The sequence below is a fragment of the Trachypithecus francoisi genome, unplaced genomic scaffold (assembly GCF_009764315.1).
Source record: "Trachypithecus francoisi isolate TF-2019V2 unplaced genomic scaffold, Tfra_2.0 Lachesis_group15, whole genome shotgun sequence".
Taxonomy (NCBI): domain Eukaryota; kingdom Metazoa; phylum Chordata; class Mammalia; order Primates; family Cercopithecidae; genus Trachypithecus; species Trachypithecus francoisi.
Genome location: NW_022681460.1, coordinates 9,231,643 through 9,255,305, shown reverse-complemented (window position 1 = coordinate 9,255,305; position 23,663 = coordinate 9,231,643). Strand labels below are relative to the sequence as shown.

Genomic DNA, 23,663 nt, shown 5'->3' with positions numbered 1-23,663 from the left:
AAGACCATCCTGACCAACGTGAAACCCCGTCTCTACCAAAAATACAAAAATTAGCTGGGCGTGGTGGCAGGAACTTGTAATCCCAGCTACTTGGGAGGCTGAGGCAGGAGAATTGCTTGAACCTGGGAGGCAGAGGTTGTAGTGAACCGAGATCGCGCCACTGCACTACAGCCCGGGTAACAGAGTGAGACTGTGACTCAAAAAAAAAGAAAAAAATAATGAATATGATATGATCTGACTTTTAAAAGGCAAAAAAATTGTGTATCTCTCAAATTAAAAAAAATAAATATTTTATTTGTAATATAAACAAATATATTGCACCCCCAAGGTTGAAATTCATGTGTTTCCTTCTGTTTTTATTCTTTTACTGTATTAACATGTTTTCTAAACAATATGTAATTGATGTTTGAATCCTTTTGTGAGCTCCTTTCTACATTCAACACTGCTATTCTGAAACGTTACATATCTAGTTTTAGTTATTTTAAGTACAAAGGAGTATTCTTTTGGATGACTACCCCAAAATTAACCTATTCCCATACTGACGGATATTCAGGTTATTCCCAATTCGTTTTCAGTGCTATAGACAATGCAGTAATGAACACTGGACTTGGAACTGCTGCCTCATTCTGACATGCACACCTCTGATTTTACTATATATTAGTAAATTGCTTTTTAAAATGGTTGGACAATTAACAGTTCAGGTGGATGTTTGGGGTTAGTGAGATAATAGGAAATACTCATTTTCTTCTTTATGCTTCTCTGTATTTTCTAATTATTCTACCAAGAGTATTAACCACTTGGTTAATACATTTAACTTTTTTTAAAAAAAGAAAAACTTTTCTACTGCATTTTTTTTTTTTTTTTTTTTTTTGAGACGGAGTCTTGCTCTGTTGCCCGGTCTGGAGTGCAGCGGCCGGATCTCAGCTCACTGCAAGCTCCGCCTCCCGGGTTCACGCCATTCTCCTGCCTCAGCCTCCCGAGTAGCTGGGACCACAGGCGCCCGCCACCTCGCCCGGCTAGTTTTTTGTATTTTTAGTAGAGACGGGGTTTCACCGTGTTAGCCAGGATGGTCTCGATCTCCTGACCTCGTGATCCGCCCGTCTCGGCCTCCCAAAGTGCTGGGATTACAGGCTTGAGCCACCGCGCCCGGCCTTCTACTGCATTTTTTAAGATCACATGAGTATGTTAACATATGTCACTTGATATTGAAAAAGCTCTGTGACTTACTAGTGGACCCATTGTACAGCTAAGAAAATAGAGGCTCAGGGAAGTCATATGGCTTATTTTCTTTGGTCACTAACCTGCTCGGGTCCCTACCTTCTCTGATCCTCAGCTTCTTCCTGTCATTCACATCAGCCTAACTGATAACACTATTGAGGGCATAAAATAAGATGATGAATTAGAAATAGTAAAAAATATTAAGTGATTCATATACGTATATACATTTAGATGCAACCCGCTCAGCTAATATTTATAGAGCATCTACTGCGTGGCCCTGGTGATCTTTTCTCATGGCCATGTTCTTTATGTCCTTTCACTCCTCTGCTTACAGTAAGAAATAACTAAGTATTGGGAAATCGAGGAGAAAATGCCTTCTTACAAGCCCTCCAGCTTCCACTCCACTCAGTCCTTCTCATGGAAAGCAGCATGCGTTAGCAAACCTTAGATTTACTGAGGCTACTTACAACTTCCTCTGTTAATCCTTGGTTCTAAGCTGTAACATTCATTTAATTCTCAAAGATCTGTAAATACTGACTCAATTTAGAGAACAAAAATGGATTCAATACTAAAAGCCACTGCGTTTGGGTTTCACATCATTGTCTTCACAGGACTTCCTGGTTTCTAAGAAAGCAAATCCTGGCAAGGCTGGAGAGCTCCAGAAATCCAGTGCCTGGGCTCACAAAAGCCAGCCCTGACTTCACTAAGAAAAAGCCTCAAACTGCCGAACACACCCAGCAAGCTGTTCTCATCATTCCGAGGCCATTGCAGAGCCAGATACGGTTACGCAGCCTTCTGAAGCAAAGATACACTAAGTCTAGACAGGCCCTGGTTCCCTGTGATAAACTCCAGATCATCACCACCACAGGGCCCTGCTCCCAGATACTTCATCTTTCCCTGTAATACCTCACACATACACTTCTCCTTCATTAGCTCTGTGATAATAACTTGACGTAGGTCCAAAGAGCAAAGGAACTTGGATTTGAAAGTCCAAGACCGCTCTGCAAAATACCATTGCTTCTTTCACTTCAGAAAAGATTTTGGGAAGTGAATGAAACACATCCAGCTGTGGTTCTTCTGATGTTAGAGTTACTAAACGACCCAGAAACTCTGCTCCTAGGAATCTACTAAGGAGAAACGAAAACATACATCCACACAAAATCTTGTACACCCACGTTCACGGCAGCATTGCTCTCGATAGCCAAAGGCCGAAACAGCCCCAGTGTTCATCAACTGATGCGTGGATAAATACAATACAGTATATCCATAAAATGGAATATTCTCCAGCCACAAGAAAGAATGAATTAATTACTGCCACATGCTACAACATGGATGAACCTCAAAAACATGTTAAATAAAAGAAAGCCATCACAAAACACCACATACGATACGATTCGGTTTATATGGAAGGTTCAGACTAGGCCAATGTGTGGAGACAGAGAGTGAACTTGCGATTGTCTAGGGCTGGAGCGGGCAGGACTGGGGAGTGACTGCTGATATGTACGGTTTCTCTTTGAGGTGCTAAAAATGCTCTCAAAGTAGATAGTGGTGATGGTTGCACAACCATGAATGTACAAAAAGCCATTGCATTGCACACTTTCAGCAGGTGAATTTTACGGTATGTAATTATATCTCAATAAAGCTGTATGTAAAAACAAAGAAACAAAAACTGGCCCCACAGAAGACAAAACATAAGCACAGTCAGCCTTCAGTCCACACAGTCATGTCAACACAAAGAATGACATGCTGTTTAGATGAAGGAAATGAGCCACAGAAAGTAATCGGGGAGTTTCAGCCTGCAGGAAAAAGCCATTCCACCCTCACCCAGGCAGAGCAAGGTGTCCAGGAGAGGCCCGTTGGCAGGATGTTACTGCCCACCGCAGCACTTGCAAGAAGTAAAACAGACCCCCCCCTCAACTGGAATGATCTCTGAGACTGGTCCATAAGTAGGACTGGCCCTTACCCTGGATCCTGAGTATAGGCAACGGGGAAAGCTGGAAGGATACGAAGACCTGGCTAGCACCCTAAGTTTCCCAGGCAAGAGGAAATCAACCCCAAGCACACATGGTGACGGCAGCGATCGCCACCATCTAGAAGAATTAGGCTTTGTGCCTAAGATAGGGGAAAAGGCTTCAGTGGATCAAATATTTTCTTCTCCTTCCTGTGAGGCTGCTTGGAAAAGCTGAGATTAAATTACGCTCTGCTGATGTTCCCCACCACCAGCGCTGCTCTCTGCCGTGTGTCATGGATGAACATGTTTGCTGTGTTCACATGAAATGTGGGGAGAAGTTTCAGGGTTGAAATACATGACAGACATGACACTCACGCTATGAAACCATCTTCCTCTGATAGCCACAGAGCGGAGCTGACACATCCTCCCTGGAGCAGGCTTGGGAGGCAGAGACGGCGTCTGGTGGCTCCCCCACTCCCTGCAGCCTGTACGCAGTCGACACTGACAAAGAGAGTTCGAAAAGAAATCTGGTGGATTGCCAAAAGCGTCATTAATTAATGAAATCAGTGGGAAGATAAATAATTGAAGGGAAAGAAATGGGTTCATCAGTTTGGCAACACTGAAATTTTCATGCATTCTGCCTAGGAGACGAATAAGTCCACAAGACAGGCATTAAGAATGGATGTGCCCTTTTCTCTAGTTTTAGGTCTGGGAGACTCTCCGCTTTCCCAAAAGTCAGCCTTTGACATCACGATGGAGACGCCTGTTGCGCTCTTCCTGCAGACCAGCCACCTTCGCCAGTGGGCGTGGAGGCGGCTGTCTTCACTTTTCCTCTAAGTCCTCACTAAGAATTTTTCTGTGCCCTAAATGGGATGTTGAAGATGGGGGTAAAGTGACAATGAAAACAGCACTTGTTTCTAACATGACCTTTGGATCAGGATAAAAGTAGTAAACTTAAAATTAGATGAATGCTAAAATATTCCAAATATCCATCACCCGGTGAATGAAGAAATAAGAGATGGTACAGCCACAGGACGGAAGACTACTAACAAGAAGGAACCAACCCCGGCTCCATGCATGCCATGGGTGGACCTCAAACATTATGCTAAATGAACAGAGCCAGACACAGAACAATACATAGTGAATGATCCCACTGATAGGCAATACCCAGCAAAGGCCAAATTACAGACACAGAAACTGGATCACTCCCTGTCTGGGCTACAGACACATGTGAGGATGGATCCCATGGGCATGAGGAGACTTTTGGGATGAGAGAGGCGTTCTAAGCTGGATTTTGGTGATGGTTACGCAACACCAAATGTACCAAAACTCATTGAACTATACATTTAAAATGGGTGAATTTATGGTATGTAAATTATATCTCAGTAATGCCATTAACAAAATTAAATAAAGACAGAAATATTTAAAAGTGCTGAAATCCAACATCAAAAATATGATCAAAGGGTTCCTGAAATATAAGAAGTCAATTTAAATTAATTTTCTTCATGGAAATTCAAAAGGAATGTGGGCAAGAAGGAGAAAGAGATGTGAAATAGAAAAAAGGAAAAGACAGCCTTAGTCCCACTTTCTATTTCATATGGAAGTAAATACAAGCTTATTCTGTTGTTCCATTAGCTATGAACCCACCTGGTCCCAATTCCCAGGTCACAATCATATACACAAGGATGTGGTGATGTAGTCTGTCAAATGTTTACTTTACAGTATCACCCTTGCTCTGGCACTTTCTCAACTAACTCACCCAGTAATGGTACCAATGAAATCAGTGAGGTTAACTCAACATGATTTAGTTTTGGTGCACACATGCTGGCTCCATGGGATCATTTATTACTTCCTACGTTAAAACACTTAGGAAAAAACTCATGCATGCTAGAATGGAAATTCTGGTATTTACACTTCCCAACTTTGGAAAACAGGGAATTTTACTTATCTTCGGTCTTATGATACTTTTTTCCCCCATGAGACCGCAAAGACTGAGAGTGGCAGTTCAGAGAGGAAAACTCTGCGTTCATTCTCTTCCCTAAAAAGTGACTTCCCTTGGCTGCAGTAACTGAAATAACTCAAAACGACTGCACTCTCATCTTCAGGCTGCTCTGTCCTTTCCCATTTGGAAACAAATTTCCCGCAAACGGGTTGGCAGATTCTCCAAATATCTGAGAGTATCCAACAAGCATTTTAAAACTTGTTTTGTACAAAGTTATCTTCTCTGGATCCGTAAACTTTTCCACCCCTTGGTGGAAATTTTCAAATGTATATTTATGTTCATGTCTTGAATCATAAGACAAGCAAAATACAGAAAGAAAAAACACAACGAAAATGGACACAAGAGAGCAATCACCTCTCACAGTCCTGGAAAACAGGAGAGTTCTCTTAATTGGGGCAACTTCAGCCTTGGACTTCACCACCTACATATGTTGGGAGATGGTTTTTATTTCTCCTCCCCACCCCACTCCCCCCTAAAAAAACATAGAAACACCACCCACAGAGAGTCATTATTCAAGCTAGGTTGTAGCAAGACTCGTTTGAAAGTTTAATCACATGGCTAGATGTGAAAGACTTGGGGACTATTTTACCACAAGCATTTAATTTTTTTTTTTTTTTTTTTTTTTTTTGAGAATGAGTCTCACTCTATCGCCCAGGCTGGAGTGCAGTGGCGCAATCTAGGCTCACTGCAACCTCCACCTCCCAGGTTCAAGCGATTCTCATGCCTCAGCCTTCCAAGTAGCTGGGATTACAGGCACCCGCCACCAGGCCCAGCTAATTTTTTATATTTTTAGCAGAGACAGGGTTTCACCATGGAGGCAAGGCTGGTCTCACACTCCTGACCTCAAGTGATCCTCAAGCCTCGACCTCCCAAAGTGCTGGGATTACAGGCATGAGCCACCACACTCGGCCTTAAGTTTTTTTCAATTGGCAAAAAAAAAAAAAACTGTACATATTTATAGTGTACAACATGTTACAATGTATGTTTACATTGTGAAATGATTAAATGAAGCTGGCTAATGTATTGATCACTTCCCATACTTATTTTTCTTACGATGAGAAAGTTTAAAATCTCTTCTTTTAGCCATGTTTAAATACACATTATTCTTAGTTATAGTCGCAATGCTGTATAACAGATCTCCGCACCTCTGAGGCTTTGACAGCACCAACCATCCTTTCTATATTGAGATAGTCCCAATATGACGTTGGCTGTCCATAGCGCGTATGCTTTGAGTTGCTGGGGATCATGGACTTTTGTAGAGACACCCGATCTTTTGCAGGGCAGTCTGGAGTTGGTTGAGTCTAGAGTTAGTGAGTTTTCACACATGTGCCACACTACCAGCACGTGTGAAAACTCACTAACTCTAGACTCAATGCAGGAAAGGTTACATCATTTGCCAGGCCTGGTCAAAATGAGAATGTGGGGTTCCTTTTTCAAAAACTATCAAGAATTTCAACAAGGGAGAACAGAGCCTTACCCCGGAAGTGTGGGGTCCCAGGTCACCGCACAGTTCATGTGCCCAGGAGGGCTCTCTGGCTCCGTGGCACCTTGACCCTACCACAGGGCAACTCCTCAAATATGACCAACTCAGGAAGAGAGTTAAGAACTGCCGAAATTAATGAAAATCTCCTGGTCAGGGGTTCACTTTTTACAACGTCAGCACCTACTTGATGGTATCTATGCACAGGCTGCACCCCCAGGGCCGAGTCGTGAGTTCACCATTGAGTCACACCCTGGTTCTTGCCTCTCTTCTCAGACCCATCCAGGAGTTGCACAGGAAGAAACTTCCATTTGCCTAGCACGATAAATGTTTGGCGCTGGGGAGTCTCTGGAAGTGAACTGCATGCCACTGTAACAAGCTAAGAACCGCATGTGGGGACAGGGCTTTAACAAAAACACAGTGGGATCCAGCAGCCTCTGACTGCTTCAGGCTTCAGTGAACTGCTAGGATGACAGACGGGCCATTACTCCCACCGCACACGGGAGTTTCCACTTTTTCTTATCCCTTTCCATAGGCGATGCCTTTCATTCCTGCAGACAGCGTTTATGAAAGAACCAGCCTGGGGAATGAACACTGACCAGTCCCAAGGAGCTTGTCAAACTGCAGGAAAGCAAGATAAGAAATGCACATTGTAGAGTCCAAGACTAACTGCTACTCTCCTGGAATGTGCAGCGTGGTTTGAAAATAAAAAGCCAGGCCCGGCGCAGTGGCTCACATCTGTAATCCCAGCACTTTGGGAGGCTGAGGCAGGCAGATCACTTGAGGTCAGGAGTTTGAGGTCAGCCTGGCCAACATGGTGAAACCCTATCTCTACTAAAAATATGAAAATTAGCCGGGTGTGGTGGCACACATCTGTAGTCCTAGCTACTCGGGAGGCTGAGGCAGGAGAATCGCTTGAACCTGGGAGGTGGAGGTTGCAGTGAGCCAAGATTCCGTACTCCAGCCGGGGCCACAAAAGGAGACTACATCTCAAAAAAAAAAAAACAGGATTCAGCCTGGGCAACATGGCAAAACCCCCTCTCTACACAAAATACAAACATAGCTGGGTGTGGTGGTTATGTACCCGTAGTCCCAGCTACTTGGGGAGGGCTGAGGCAGGAGGGTCACTTGAGCCAGGGAGGTCAAGGTTGAAGTGAACTGTGTTTGAGCCACTGCACTCCAGCCTGGGTGACAAAGTGAGAGACTGTCTCAAAAAAAAAAAAAGAAAAAAAAAAAAGTCAGTGTTAGGACACCTGATTTCATTAGGCAAGGCCATGAGGAGGTCAGGAAATCTCCTTTGAGGAGTGCACACTGCACACTGAACCACATCTTTGCCTTCTAGAATTTCCTAGAATTTCCTGAGCAGGGCTCACTCTGGTGCTCCAAGCTCGTGTATTCCATTCCACCTGCCTGATGCCCTTCCCTCCCCCTTTTCTCCCACTGTTGACTTGCCAAACATGTTTATCCTTCCAAACCCTGCTTAAGCCAGCTCCTTCTCCTCCCTGCCTCCCGTTGAACAGTCAGGTGCATCTTTCCCTGTTCCTCACAGGCCCTTCTCTATTGGCCATGGAGCTCACTGTCACAGAATGTAGCCACTACTCACTGCACGAGTCCATGAGACAAATGAACAGAAAAGACCCGGCACAGTCCTGGGCCACATGGCATTGACAAGTGCTATTTCCTCTCATGTGTATATCTGCCGTCCCACGAAGCAGGCTCCCTGAGGAGCTCAGTGTCTTTCACCATCATATCCACAGCTCCCAGCATGGACCTGGCATAAGAGGTGGTTAATAAATATCCATAGAATGAATGAACTGAATGGTCAGTCACATCCACCACACTGCTCCAGGAAAACGCCCAGGTCACGGCTAACTCATGATGGGACCTGTCAGAGGGATGTAGCTGCTACCCTGTGACCGGGTAAGGCACCATCATCAACAAAGCCAAAGGAGGGATATTTTATCTTCCACAAATCCAGCTCATCATGTAGTGTTTGTAAACTACATTTGACATGGGACAAGTCAGTAATTGAGCTCTACGTCTTTTCTAGGAATACATGTTTGTAAGAGGGTTTCATCTGCCTGGGTTTGCCCTCTTTATTCCTCTTCTCTTTCTTTATGAGTGGACCTCCGGCTTCTGACTGCATTTGCCTGGCAAAGAGCTGTGAATGCTGCGTGTCCAGAGAGGCTGGAGAGTGAACAGGCATTGACCTTCACCCCTGGGTAGGGGCTCCTGGGCCAGAGACCCAGTTTGCCTGCATGAGCTGTGCAGCCCTGCAGACTGCTGACCCCCAGGCTCCCCATCTGTGAAATGGAGATAAGAAGAGTTCAAGTCAAAGGCTTGTGGTGAGGATTATCCGTAGACCTTTGCCTGGTACATCATCTTAAATGTCGCTGTGCTCATCATTATTGTCATTGTGCCATCACCACGGCCTGGGTCCTGGCTCTGCATTTCTTTTTGTCAAAGTCACCCTCTTCTTGCTAGCCACCCTCCTTCTATCCTGAGGTTCCAGTCCTCTCAGCACAGAATCACTTATAGAACTTAAAGAAAAAAAAAAATGAACCTGAATTGGTTGGTCCAAGGTAGGGCCCAGGGAGGCCTTTTTTTTTTTTTTTTTTCTGAAACGGAGTCTCGCTCTGTCGCCCAGGCTGGAGTGCAGTGGCCGGATCTCAGCTCACTGCAAGCTCCGCCTCCTGGGTTTACACCATTCTCCTGCCTCAGCCTCCCGAGTAGCTGGGACTACAGGCGCCCGCCACCTCGCCCGGCTAGTTTTTTTGTATTTTTTAGTAGAGACGGGGTTTCACCGTGTTAGCCAGGATGGTCTCGAACTCCTGACCTCATGATCCACCCGTCTCAGCCTCCCAAAGTGTTGGGATTACAGGCTTGAGCCACCGCGCCCGGCCCAGGCAGGCTTTTTAAAAATGCTTCCTAGGTAATCCTCATGTGCAGGCAATGTTGAGAACATGGGTTAGACTCTGCCACCAGGACCTGAAAAGCATGATGGAGCTGCAGCCATGGTGGCCAGCTGCCATGTCTGTCCCCGCCACACAGGGGCTGCTGCCCACTGCTGTGTGTCAGCTCCCCAAATCCCAAATTCTTCCACAGCTGGCTCTATACTAGCTCATTCTTTTTTTTTTTTTTTTTTTTTTTACCCCCTCCTCATTATTCTCTCATAGCAAATAAAACTTGGTTTGCTTGTCCCTGGGCAAAGTCCCCAGCCCAGAGTTCCTCCTTCCACATCTTATTGTAAAAACACAGATTTACTGGGGCTGTTAGGGGCTGAGTTCTCCTCTTCTGACCCACTGCAAGCTCTACCCGGCTTCTTCCTTCACTCAGAAGGTTTGGGTCTGATTCTTCTTCAATCCCACGGGGGAGTGAGACCCTCACAGTGAGGGGCACCCTTTGGGTAGCTTCTTGGGATCTGAACTGGCAAATTTCACATGCCTCTTTTGTTTCGAGTTCAAAAGATAACTCCAGTGGAAAAAAAAACCTCTAGGAGAACACGAGGATAACATCATAAACAGAGCTGATGAAAGATGCCAGCAAGCCGTGAGAGCTGAGGCGGCCAGTCCTTGTCTCCAGGGAATGACAGAGGAAGAGAGGCCAGAAGGAGCAGAGCAAGCCCTGGGCTATTCCAGAGAAAGCAAGGGAAGGCCCAACAAGGTGAGTGACCAGAGGCAGAAGAGACAGACCCAAGCCACCCTCCATCCACCCATCAGACCATCAGAAGAGACAGAGAAGGAAAAAGAGCAAAGGCAGGTATATTCTCAGGGTTTGGGGGGTGTTACTCACACCTCCCTGCCCCACCCCTCCCCACCACCAAGATTCCCAGCCACCACTGGGGGATGGGTGGGGGAGGGGCAGGAACGGGGCAGAACTCTAAAACTGCTGTCCTTCCCAGATAGACTCCCTTAGAGAACACTCAGCTCTGTTTCCTTCTCAAAAGTCCCCACAGGTTTCCCTTCAGCAGGGAGCCTGTGCGGGTCTGGAGCTGTCTCCTCAAGGTATCCAGGCAGTTGACTGTGGAAGTCTGCTTCATCTTAAAATTCACATAAATGTTGTGTATTATATCATGGTATATTCATGTTTAATTTTTTAAAAAATTCTTTTCCCTTGGCTGTTTCGGCAACACAGATGCCTGAGTGAGACGGCTGGGTCCCTCCTATGCTCTGGACACCCCTTGTTCACCACAAAGCGGCCCCCGCAGACGGCGCCTCGGCTAAGACCTTTGCATCCACCCTGGACGTCTCGCTGGCCGGGTCAGGAAACAGGGCCGCACTCACATGGACAGAGGATGGGCCAGGCCAACTCACACCAAGAAGAGGAGGCCTGGTCTTGGTGAGTCCGAGGACCCACGGAGGGTACGGAGGGGGCCGTGCTGGGGGCCAAGCCCAGCTGCGTCCCAGCCCCGCTCCGCCAACGCTGCGCGCTGCACAGCCTCTGAGTCAGAGGTCCCACGGAGGGTACAGAGGGGACCAAGCTCAGCTGCGTCCCAGCCCCGCTCCGCCAATGCTGCGCGCTGCACAGCCCCTGAGTCAGAGGTCCCACGGAGGGTACAGAGGGGGCCAAGCTCAGCTGCGTCCCAGCCCCGCTCCGCCAATGCTGCGCACTGCACAGCCCCTGAATCAGAGGTCCCATGGAGGGTACGGAGGGGGCCGTGCTGGGGGCCAAGCCCAGCTGCGTCCCAGCCCCGCTCCGCCAACGCTGCGCGCTGCACAGCCCCTGAGTCCGAGGTCCCACGGAGGGTACGGAGGGGGCCAAGCTCAGCTGCGTCCCAGCCCTGCTCCGCCAACGCTGCACCGCACAACCCCCGAGAGCCCCCAGTCTAGTGGCTCACAGGGAGGGTCAGAAGGAGGCAGGAACCAGTTCCAGGGTCTCATACATGGAAAGTTCCCTCATCTGGAACCTGTAAATCCTCCCTCTGTCCAGACAGACTGAACATTTTTAGGAAACGGCAGCTGAAGGCGGGCTGGCGGTCATAGGGCACAGCCAGGTCGTGATCTTGCAAGCGCCTGCTTAAGGAAGGCGCATTTTCCCTGGTGAGGAAAGCTATACGGGAGCTGCTGAAGACCAGGCTCTCTTTAAAAAGACAAACAACAGGCTGGGCATGGTAGCTCACGCCAGTGATCCCAGCCTGGCCAACATGGTGAAACTCTGTCTCTACTGAAAATACAAAAAATTAGCTGGGTGTGGTGGCGGGCACCCGTAATCCCAGCTACTAGGGAGGCTCAGGCGGGAGAATTGCTTGAATCCGGGAGGCAGAGGATGCAGTGAGCCAAGATCGTGCCACTGTACTCTGGCCTGGGCAACAGAGCGAGACTCGAAAAACAAAACCAAACAAGAAAAAGACAGCAGTTCAGCCATTGGGGAAGACAGAAGGAATGGAAAGCAGGAGATAAGTCCTAATGTGGCAAAAATTGGAATGAATATAAATAATTAAAAGAATTAGGCACATTTTAAATATCTCTCTGCTCCTCTCCCCCAACCTCCTCTCAAACTTGAACCCTATTATTCCTCTAGAGATGGAGGTCAAATGAGGATTTTAGTAATACCGCAACATTTTCATTATATCATTTGGTCTTAAGTAACTTCCAGATTTCCACATGATTTGGAGGCCGCTTTATGGTGAACAAGGGGTGTACAGAGCATAGGAGGGACCCAGCCGTCTCACTCAGATGGGAAGTCTTTTCACCCTAAAAGAAAATTCAGGAAAATTTCAGGAAAGGCAAGAATATGAAATGCATGTCCATGTGATTCTATTACAATATTTAGAGAGTAAAATCACAGTGTGCTCAGGTATTGCTAGCTCTGGGGCTTTGGGAGAGTTAGTTAACCTCTCTGTGCCTCAGTTTCAAGTTAGATTAGAGAAAATAATTGGCAACCCACAGGGCTGGGGGCAAGCTGAAATGAGATCCTATGCAAAGCAGACCGCTTCCAGTAAGTGCTGCGTAGCACATGTTGATTACAAAGTACATAAATGATTATATTATAAGGTGTAATATAAGTGACCATTTGGGAAGAATATCATTGGAAAGTGACCTTTTTTCCCCCTGTATTTACTATCTCAGGGCGTCAAAGACACCGTCCATACAACAAGTCACCAAACCCTGCGGGCTCTCAGACCTGTGCCTTGTCTGCGCCTCCCCTCCCAGAGCTGCAGGACCCTCAGCCGCTGCTTCCTGCTGCGCCAGCCCACCTCGTTCCTCTATTGTTTAGGAAAACTCCAGCCTCCTGCCCTGGCCCGCCTCGCCCACCGGCCCACTCTGGTCTGTGGCACTCCCTGAAAAGCGTGCACACTGGGACCAATACTCCCCGCTTCCAGACCAAAGGCGGGGGCTGTTCTTCTCTAGGAAGTATTTCAGGGAGCCCAGACTGGGCAGGGGTGGCGAGGCGTTCCTCTGGTGTGCCCGCGTGTCCCCGCCCTGTGAGTCTTATCCATTGTGTGGGAACCCCTCACTGAGGTTTCTGTCTCGCCCTCTGGGCAGCAGGCTCCTCAAAGGCACTCGCAGAGTCGGCTTCCTGTGTGTATTCCCATGGGCTGAATATAGGGGTTCCCTAAGAAACACTGAAAGGGGATTCTGGAGTTGGGTGGGGAGCTGGAATAACTGGCCCCACTTCTGTCGACCTTTGAGATCCTGAAAGCGAGAAGGGAGATGGGAAGACAAAAGGGAGGGACACAGCAGTTATGAAACCCTCAGGGTCCCCCAGGACTAGTTATGGGACCCCCTAGAGTCCCCCAGGGCTGGGGAGCTAAAGCCTAACTTCAGGCAGGGCAGGGTGCTGGTCCTGGGAAGGAAGTAAAGGTGGCTCCTCCTGTAAGTGAGAAGCACCAGGGATGGAAAGGGAAAGGCTTGAAATACCAGCAACTGTGGCGATGGATGCTAGGAGGCAAATTAATACTAGTGAGAACTGGGTGCTGGATTACTACTCACTGCTGGGCTGGGTGCTGGATTAGTACCCACTGCTGGACTGGGTGCTGCATTACTACTCACTGCTGGACTGGGTGCTGGATTAGTACCCACTGCTGGACTGGGTGCTGGATTACTACCCACTGCTGGACTGGGTGCTGGATTACTACCCACTGCTGGACTGGGTGCTGGATTACTACCCACTGCTGGGCTGGGTGCTGGATTACTACCCACTGCTGGGCTGGGTGCTGGATTACTACCCACTGCTGGGCTGGGTGCTGATTACTACCCACTGCTGGGCTGGGTGCTGGATTACTACCCCTGCTGGGCTGGGTGCTGGATTACTACCCACTGCTGGGCTGGGTGCTGGATTACTACCCACTGCTGGGCTGGGTGCTGGATTACTACCCACTGCTGGGCTGGGTGCTGGATTACTACCCACTGCGGGCTGGGTGCTGGATTACTACCCACTGCTGGGCTGGGTGCTGGATTACTACCCACTGCTGGGCTGGGTGCTGGATTACTACCCACTGCTGGGCTGGGTGCTGGATTACTACCCACTGCTGGGCTGGGTGCTGGATTACTACCCACTGCTGGGCTGGGTGCTGGATTACTACCCACTGCTGGACTGGGTGCTGGATTACTACTGCAGTGGCGCAGTGCTCACTGTGATGGTCAAGGAAACAGCAATGAAATCCCCAGGTGGGAGCAGGTTGTGAGTACCTCTCTGGATTCTTCTTGAGATATGTTAATCTGTTCACTCCAAAGAGGTTTGGGAAAGGAGGCTTCCTAAACTGGTGGGTGGGGAGGGGAACGAAGAGGGCCTGTCTGCACAGATCTGGGTGTGGAAGGGGTCCTATCAGATCATCGAGCTCGCCCAGTTCCTCGCTGCACCGGGCTGCCTTGGTGCCAGCATGACCCCCACGCAGACTTATCAGGGCAGAAAGCACTAAATATTTGAATACATTACGGCCATGTGTCTACTTTTAAGTTGGTTTACGATTATTTTTCAATTCCCATGTAAAGTATTTCTTCATTTAAATTAATGAATTGCCACTTTTGTTGGGACCCTATTAGTCCTCAGAAATGGGTTTGCTTTGATTGGACCAACCGGATTCCCGAGTGTATCTGACAGGGCTGGGAATTCCCCCTCAAGCAGTGGTTCTCAGTTGTGGGCAAGTTTGTTCCTCTAGGGGATTTTTGGCTGTCACAAGTAGGAGTGGGGTGACTCCTCCTGGCATGTGAGAGGCCAGGAATGTGGCTAAGCATCCCGTTCTGCACAGGTTGGCCTCTTCCACAACAAAGGATTACTGGGCCCAAAATCTCAACATGGAGATTGAGAAACACCTCACCCTCAAGGAATGTCACCCTTGAGGCCCTGGCCAGGAGGCCAGCGATGAGGCAACGCTGATCACCTGACTTCTTGTGCCCATCTCTCCTCTAGGCCACAACACACATTCAGTGCTAGGTACTCTGCTCTCTGCTACAAACGGTGCGATTACACCTGCATGCCATCAATGAGCATCAGTGCAGTTATGAAGAGAGGACTGTAATCATTGTCATGGAATGTAATCATCTAGAAAAAGTGACTGTGTTATGAAGGATGAATGGGGTGATGGGAGAACGTCAGGAAAGCAGAGGCTGGAGGCAGATGCTAGAAATGGACTCACAGGCATAGAAATGGTTCCTATGTAGGCTACCCACACAAGAGGCCGAAGAATCTGCTCACCATCTGCCTTGCAACCGGCCCTTCCCCCAACAGAAAAGAGACAAGAAAAGAAATGAGCCCGATGACTTACTCCTGGGAGGCAGGACACAGTCTGAGATGATTGCATTGATTGTCTGCTGATGGCTGCAGTATCCTGGGAAGAAGATGTGCTTGCATGGACAGATAAGTTCTTTAAAATTTCATCCATCTCGGTTAACCTCTACCCACAGAAGACTGACAGCTCACGAGGAGCCCATGGAGACGGGCAAGAGACCAAATTTCACTCCAGGATCAATTCACGTCTCCCATTCTCATTTCAGAGTTCATCTAAGATAAGCACTGGCAGGGTCTTCGCAGATAATAATTTTCCTTCAGACTCAGTGGTGGATTTGTGGAAAGTCCACTGAAGAACAGAAAGCCTCTGACTCCATCCACCTACCGCCTTGGGAACTCTGAGAGCAGCCACCACAGGTATCCTCGAGAGTAGCTGCTCAGTCAAGTTCAATCCCTGGTTAAACACTGGTTTTAAGAAGAGTTCATCTTTAATTTAATGTATGTACTGCATTGTCACTCAGATGGTTCTAATCACAAGGCCCTTTCCCTTCTCCCACCATCTCTGACTAAACCACAATAAAAACAACACTCCCTGAAAACTATAGTAGCTTGTCATATAAAGTACTGCTGTTAGTTTTTCTCCAAGTTCTAAAACACTACCTTTTCTTGCAGTAATTTTGCTGCTCTTAACAACTAGGATGAAAGGCATGCAAAGGTCTACACAGCAGAGATTTGTTCATTATTTGAAAAATATTAGCTGGGAGCCGGGCACAGTGGCTCACACCTGTAATCCTAGCACTTTGGGAGGCTGAGCTGGGCAGATTGCTTGAGGTCAGGAGTTCGAGACCAGACTGGCCAACATAGAGAAACCCCGTCTCTACTAAAAATACAAAAAAAAAAAAAAAAAAAAAAAATAGCCAGGTGTGGTGGCACATCCCTATAGTCCTAGCTACTCAGGAGGCTGAGGCAGGCTTGAACCCAGGAGGCGGAGGTTGCAGTGACCCGAGACTGCGCCACCACACTCCAGCCTGGGCAACAAGAACAAAACTCTGTCTCAAAAAAAGAAAAGAAAAGAAAAATATTAGCTAGGCATGGTAGTACACACCTGTAGTCCCAGCTACGTGGGAAACTGAAGCGGGAGGATTGCTTGAGCCCAGGAATTCAAGGCCAGCTTAAGCAACAAAGTGAGACTGGCCTCTTAAAAGAAAGACCAGTCTCACTTTTAACATTTTAAACAAAACTAAAAAATAAACTTACTACACATCTGTTATGTGCCAGGCTCTGCACTGGGCATGGGAGACAGACTATGGAATATGCTGTGGCAAGGTATGAATGTGCAGGGGAAAGCAGAGCCCAGATGATCTGAGTTCCCATCTCAGCTCTGCTCCTCCTTATGATCTAACTGAGTTGCTTAATCTCCCTCATCTTTACTTTCTCTCTCTGTAAAATGGAGCATGATGAGCGTGTTCACATGCTCGTTTTGTTATGAGGCTAAAATGAGTTAATAAATGTGAAGTCCATGTACTGGCACATAAGAAGCCCTCAATCAAGGCAGGCTGTTATCATTCTGGCATATCCTGTAGGTCAGTCACCTCAGTGTCTCTAATGACCCCTGCAGGTTACCTGGCATATCCTAGACTGAGGTATCATCTCCTACAGGAATGTTTTATTCTTCTATAAAAAAACACAATGGGGGCCAGGCGCGGTGGCTCACGCTTGTAATCCCAGCACTTTGGGAGGCTAAGGTGGGCGGGTCATGAGGTCAGGAGATCGAGACCATCCTGGCTAACACAGTGAAACCCCATCTCTACTAAAAATACAAAAAATTAGCCAGGTTTGGTGGCGGCACCTGCAGTCCCAGCTACTCGGGAGGCTGAGGCAGGAGAATGGCGTGAACCCGGGAGGCGGAGGTTGCAGTGAACTGAGATCCGGCCACTGCACTCCAGCCTGGGCGACAGAGCTAGACTCCGTCTCAAAAAAAAAAAAAAAAAAAAAAAAAAACACAGTGGGATACATGTGCAGAATGTGCAGATGTGTTACATAGGTATGCGTGTGCCCTGGTGGTTTGCTGCACCTACTGACCCATCCTCTAAGTTCCCTCCCCTCGCCCCACCCTCCAACAGGCCCTGGTGTGTGTTGGTCCCCTCTCCTTACAGGAATTTTAGTGTCTGGCTTCAAAGTACCATAAAGTTCAAAATGCACCTCTCATCTTGGAGGATCCTACACAGAAATGACCATGAAGCAGTTGTGGTGTTTAACCTGAGCAGAGATGCCTGTGCCAACCAGAGTTATTGGGAACAGCGTCATGCTGATATTATCTGAGTTTAAAATAACCAAGAAAAAGAAGAACTTGCTAAATGTTTTCTCCCAAGGTCAGCCAAGCAGAGGGGTGTGGTTTTCCAGAGGAACTTTGTCATGCTGCCCATAGAATTTCCAGGCTGACGGTGGAACTTAAGTGGGGGGAAACAATTCTAGTAAGAAGAGTTTCATGAGAAAGTGCTGCAACGAGGTCTCAACGCTCTTCGTGTTGAGTCTCTAGAGCCTCCGCTAGTTTCTGGATGCACTGCTGTTACAATATAAGACTGAAAGGTGTAGGGGGTTGAAACCCACTTGTTTTTATCAGAACAAGACACAGACTTGCAGTATATTATGAGAAATGGGCTCCAAAGAACATGAGGATATTCAGTAAACGAATGGGTATGTAATTGGACACAGGTAGTTTTTCTTTTTTAAAATGCTATACTTTAAGTCAATGTGGGGGCAGCTATTGTCACCTGGAAATCTATGAGTAATTCACTATGAAAGGGAATCTTGAGAGATTCTCTCTCTCAGCTTCTTTCAGAAAGAGAATACACAGGCCTTCTCTTCCTCTGTGTCTCCTGTATTAGAAATTCCACTCTTCCCATTTAGTTAACTAACAAATGTTTACCATCCTTACGCTCAACCAGCATGGAAGATACAAAAAATATATAAAATGGACAACAGTCAACAGCTAACCACTTGATCCCTCTGTGCCCAGCACAGTTTATGCTGTGTGTGAACAATTTATAAAACTGTTCAATGAAAGAAGCATCCTGTTTCATTAGCCAATAAATGCTTCTATTAGAATACCCCAGGGCAGGCGCGGTGGCTCACGCCTGTAGTCCCAGCTGCTGGAGGAGGGGGGCTGAGGCAGGAGGACTGCTTGAGCTTAGGAGTTAGAGGTTGCAGTGAGCCATGATGGCACCACTGCACTCCAGCCTGGGTGACAGAGCGAGACCCTGCCCACCCCCCCCAAAAAAGTCATACCCCATGGTTTAGGGGGCTGTTTCCACATTGTCTTCCTGATAGATCCTAAGCTCCTTTAAGGAAAAACCAGTTTCCCATTTATTGCTATGTCTATAATATATAGTGCCTGAGACATGATAGTCAACACTATTTGTTGAATAAATGAAGGGATGGATGGGTGGATGGAGGACAGATGGATGTATCATGTATATGTGAATGGATGAAGGAATGGTGACTGAAAGGTAGGACTTACGATCAAGGGAAGAAGTAGAGCAAATTAGATTGGAGAAACAAGTTAAGACAAATAATGAAACCGATGGGAAATTTTTGTGAATCAAGAGAGAGCCAAGGAAAAGAAGACAGGTTAGATGGATTGTTCCATGATAATGTTAAAAAAAAATTATACTCCTTTTAAGATATTTCCTCTTATTCAGTCATTAGAAGAAAATGGATATCAGCCAGTCATGGGGTTTCCCTTGGAAACTCTTTAGACATTTGACAACTATAACTATTTAAACTGTATCTTGTTTTGCTCACAGTTGCATCTGTGGGACCTGACACATATTAAACACATAATAAACATCTGTTGAAAGAAAGAGTTCATGCTTTAAGCTTCCTCTTTCCTACAGCCAGGCAGCAATTGCAGACCCAAGCCCATGCATGAAGCCAGATTTCAGAGTTCCAGCGCTTCCTTTCCAAACTGATTCGCACACAAAGAATAATGAATTTGAGTTGCCCAAGCTCTAGGAAATGTTACATGATTATTATGATTATATTTCAAAATATGAGTGATGAAAGGCGTTTCTCCAAAGATTTAGATGTCAAACACCTTTCAGAAATGTGAATGTGGGCCAGGCGCGGTGGCTCACGCCCATAATCCCAGCACTCTGGGAGGCCACGGTGGATGGATCAACTGAGGTCAGGAGTTTGAGACCAGCCTGGCCAATATAGTGAAATTCTGTCTCTACTAAAAATACAATAAAAATAAAAAATAAATCAGCTGGGCGTGGTACCACCTGCCTGTGATCCCAGCTACTTGGGAGGCTGAGGCAGGAGAATCGCTTGAACCCAGGACGGGGAGGTTGTGGTGAGCCAAGATCACGCCATTGCACTCCAGCCTGGGCAACAGAGCAAGACTTCATCTCAAAAAAAAAAAGAAATGTGAATGCAGCTTTGTCCCATAACCATTGGACCTCCTTTCCAGAATAAAGGAGACTGCACAACATGTGTGACATTTATCAAACCCTCATTTGAGTATCCAATAATTTAAAACAACGGCAATGGCAGGAATTATGAAGATGACATTCTGGGTAAGTTCCTGGCTCCCTCCTCCCCAGTTTCGTACCTGTTTACAGTCTAGTGTAAGTCTGGCCTTTTGTTGTTAAGATGAAGCTAAAAAAAGATTGGATTAGGAAGAATTTTGCCTTCTGTTCAGTCTTTCTTCTAACAGTCTTTTTCTGATTAAGAAAAACTCATCCCCAAATCTACATCTACTTACTCTTTCAACCAGCACAGAGTATACCTGCTCTACTTCTATAATAAAGACTGACCTCTCCCTTCTTGGAGTTAAGAACCCTGAACCATGATCCATTTCTTACTACCCATCTTTGCTATCTAGCACATCCTCTCCTTCTGCCCTTGAACCATCTGCCTCCTCTCCTATAAAGCTTCAGCAGCAGGATCAAGACTCTCCCACTAGTGTTCTTCTCATACTAACTGCCTCTCCTTGACTGGCTGTTACTTCCCCCTTCCTTCCAGCTGTGTGCTCATCTCTTCACCACCCCTGTTTGGTGGATTTTAAACTTGAGAGCACAGACAACAACTGCTGCCTTCTTCACCAATTCCACAGCAGAGCCTCGCAGACAGTGAAATCCCAATACAGTGACGACTGACTCACCCTCTGGGTGTCACCTGTCAGCCTCTTCCATGGGACCCCTACATTTACTTTCTACTCATAGCTCCACTTAGCTTCCCCAGGCCAAAGCTGCTGTTTGAACCTCCACTCAGCATCTGAATATCAGAAAGTGTTTTGTTTGTGCATTCGGTTTGGGTTTTTTGTTGTTTCTGTTTTGGCTATGCTTCCGAGGAAGTCTTGCTCTTTTTCCTTCGAATTCTATTCCATTAGGCTTTTTTGCTGTGAAACTGCTGAGTCTGGAAACTCAAGAGAACCGACATGGCAGACTTTGACTTACATGCTGTCAATCTGCTTTGGAAGGTCATGTGGCAAATCTGCCCTTGAGGACCATTTTCAGGCAGGAAAAACAGTAATTGAAGCCTGGCTGTGCTTTTCAGAATTCTTTGCAAACATCAAACACTCACAATGCAACCGTTTCTCTGTGTACTAACGTGCTTTTCAAAATGAGTGTCATATTCTTTTTAGTAATACTTTCCTATGTTTTATGCCCTTTAAATAGTTCTCGTCTTTAACTCCATGTAGCTCTAGTTTGTTTTATGCCATATGCTATTTTGCCCCATTTTCAGGTAACTTTTCTACCTGAATTCCTTAGGACCTCTGGATTTACAGCAGATGTTATAAGGCATAGATGATAGCATATTTAGATAAGGATCACAGCAAACAGAACCTCATTGAAACCACCCGTTCTTCCTGCTTCCAGGGTTGCTCGAGGTTTATAAGTAATGATTTTGGCTTTAGCAGCCAGAAGGTATGATGAGGGCTAAGTGACCCTCACACATGTTTATCCTAAATTATAGATAATTTTAAGAGTCAAGAATGGGATTACTACTTATCTGTTTTATAAAGGCTAATTATTTGGGATGCCCGTCAGAAGAATGGTATCCCTTATCAAACACTTCCTTAGACGTACTGAATAAAAGCATCAGTTTAGCCGGTACCTGTTAAGAGGCCTATTGGGACTATGTCTTTCTAAGAGATGCGTTATTTTATTCTAATTATAATTAACTTTGCTTATTACTAAGTAGATAATAATTTTCTCATTTATTTTCTCAATATCAATTTTTCTCCCCAGAGAGAACATTCAGAAGATGTAGTCCTTTTAACGTAGAACTCGAGATGTGCCCGTTCTCCCTGCCCGCCTCCCATGTCCCTAAACACACACACACACACACACACACAAACACACACAACACACACAAACACACACCTTCTCCCTTCTCTCCAGATACTTTTTTTCCAACTGAGAGTGGTTGACTAATCACAGATGAGTTAATCCTTCCACAGTTTTGAAAAAGTCTAACAACCCTCACCTGGAAGAGAGTGAATAGCGTGGCTAACCCACCTAAGAACAATGCACGAAAATGAAAAACGGAGAATCCTGCCGGGCAGTTAATTTGTTACTCATACTTGTTGAACTTAAGATTTGGAGCTAAAGAAGTGCAGACGAGAGCAAAGACCCGTCTTTTAAATATTTAGGCTTTTAGGCAAACCTGGGCAGGCAATATCACATTTATCAGTGCGAATTCTCCAATGCTCTCTAAAACTTTATTTCAATGATCTCACCTCCTGTAAGGAATTAATTCCCCCTTAGCTTGACCACAGGATCAATATCATATCTTGAGAAGTGTTTAGGTTTTCTAAAAAAAGACCAGACACTGAAGACTTACATAAACATCAAAGCATTCCTTTTTTAATTCCTCGATATGATGGAGAAATTCACAGGCCGAAAATTAGGTAAATAGAGAGGTAATTACCAATGCCTGTTTCCTTGACAACTCCCCTCCCCCACCCCTCCCGTGATAGGGAAAAACCAAAATGAAAGTGAGGAGGGGTAGCCACAAGCCAGCCTGGATTTTAGCAAACCAAAGCAAGAAGCAGAGCAGACAGCTGCAAACTAGACACGAAATACAAATAAATCAATGTATATCAGGGCTGCATATTGTGTAGTATTTTTGTGGTTGCCATAGAAACGTCAGCGACGGAAGAACATGTTGCATGACACAAAAGAGAGCAATATGTAATAGGAACATTCCCCCCCCACCACCCCCCGCCCAGCTTCGTCTATGGCAGAGAAAATGCTTTAGCCCCGGGAGGGGGCTGGGTGGGTGGGTAAATGAAGCCAGGAACAGCAGCTTGAAATCACAGCCCAGAAAGGGACGCTCACCCGGCCCAGCACAAAGCGAGGGTCCTTTGTACAAAAGGACCAGCAGAGCCTCTCTTCGCCTCCCTCCAGGCGCCCCCTGCACCTTTCCCCTGCCTGCCTGGCACTCCCCCTCCCCCGAAACCTACCCCTTCCAGAGGTCCTAAGGAAATCCAGCCCAGGAGAGAAAATATGATAGGAAGAGGAATGCAAACGTGAGCCACACCCAGCGGGAAAGGTGCCTGCGAACGGCACCAGGAGCACATACCTCCTTCCTGGCAGCCTTTGGCACATGGACTTAGAAACCAGAAGCTGAGACGGAGCCGGCTGGGTTCAGAAATTGCCACTAGTTTATAAGAGCTGTAAGTCAGCCAACACTGGAAAGAAAAAGCGAGACTCCACCCATGGGGTGGACCCTTCAGGAAGGAAAAAAAAAAAAAGTGGTCCTCAGCTGACGTCTCTCCCCACCCATGTCACTTCCTTTTAAAGCTACAAGTTAGCAGTTGCCGAGAGGGAAGAGCGAGCTGGTGTAATATGAGTCACTCCCTTCCCCTTCCAATTAGTGTAAGGCAGTGCTTCAGTTGGCTTCACGTTTGAAATCGCTTTTGAAATCTGGCTCGGGAAGCTGCCAGAATAAAATAAAATAAAAAAATCAAGGCCCCCCTGGAAGTGGCCTTGCTTTCTCTCGCCTTTCTCCCAAATCCTGTTGCATCCCTGCGCCCTAACGGCTCCTCCAACCTCAACCCAGACTCTAGCTCCGTCTGTGTTGCAACCTGGAAATTGTCCTCAGTTGGCTCATTTTTAATTCAGCAAGCATAGGATCAATATGCCCACCCTCAAAACTCTCCTCTCACCTCTCCTCGCTCCGCCGTGCTGGAAGGAGATTGCGTTGCACTCAGAAGAGTCTAAAACCATCTTGAACAAAATAAGCCTCAGCACTCAAGAGATTGAGATGTTAAGAAATGGGATGAAAGAAGCTTGGAGGTCGATTGATGTGTTTTCTGCTTTCAAACCCTGGCA

General features: G+C 46.6%; 1 protein-coding gene across 1 annotated transcript in view; it reads right to left on the bottom strand.

Moving 5' to 3' along the window:
- The window catches only part of AGPAT4 (1-acylglycerol-3-phosphate O-acyltransferase 4), a 152,704-nt gene extending 129,575 nt beyond the window's left edge, over positions 1–23,129 (bottom strand). Inside the window, exon 1 of the mRNA XM_033234276.1 lies at positions 22,912–23,129. The gene's annotated coding sequence lies outside the window, so the exon portion shown is untranslated. The remainder of the gene's footprint in view (positions 1–22,911) is intronic.
- Positions 23,130–23,663: the final 534 nt, after the last annotated feature.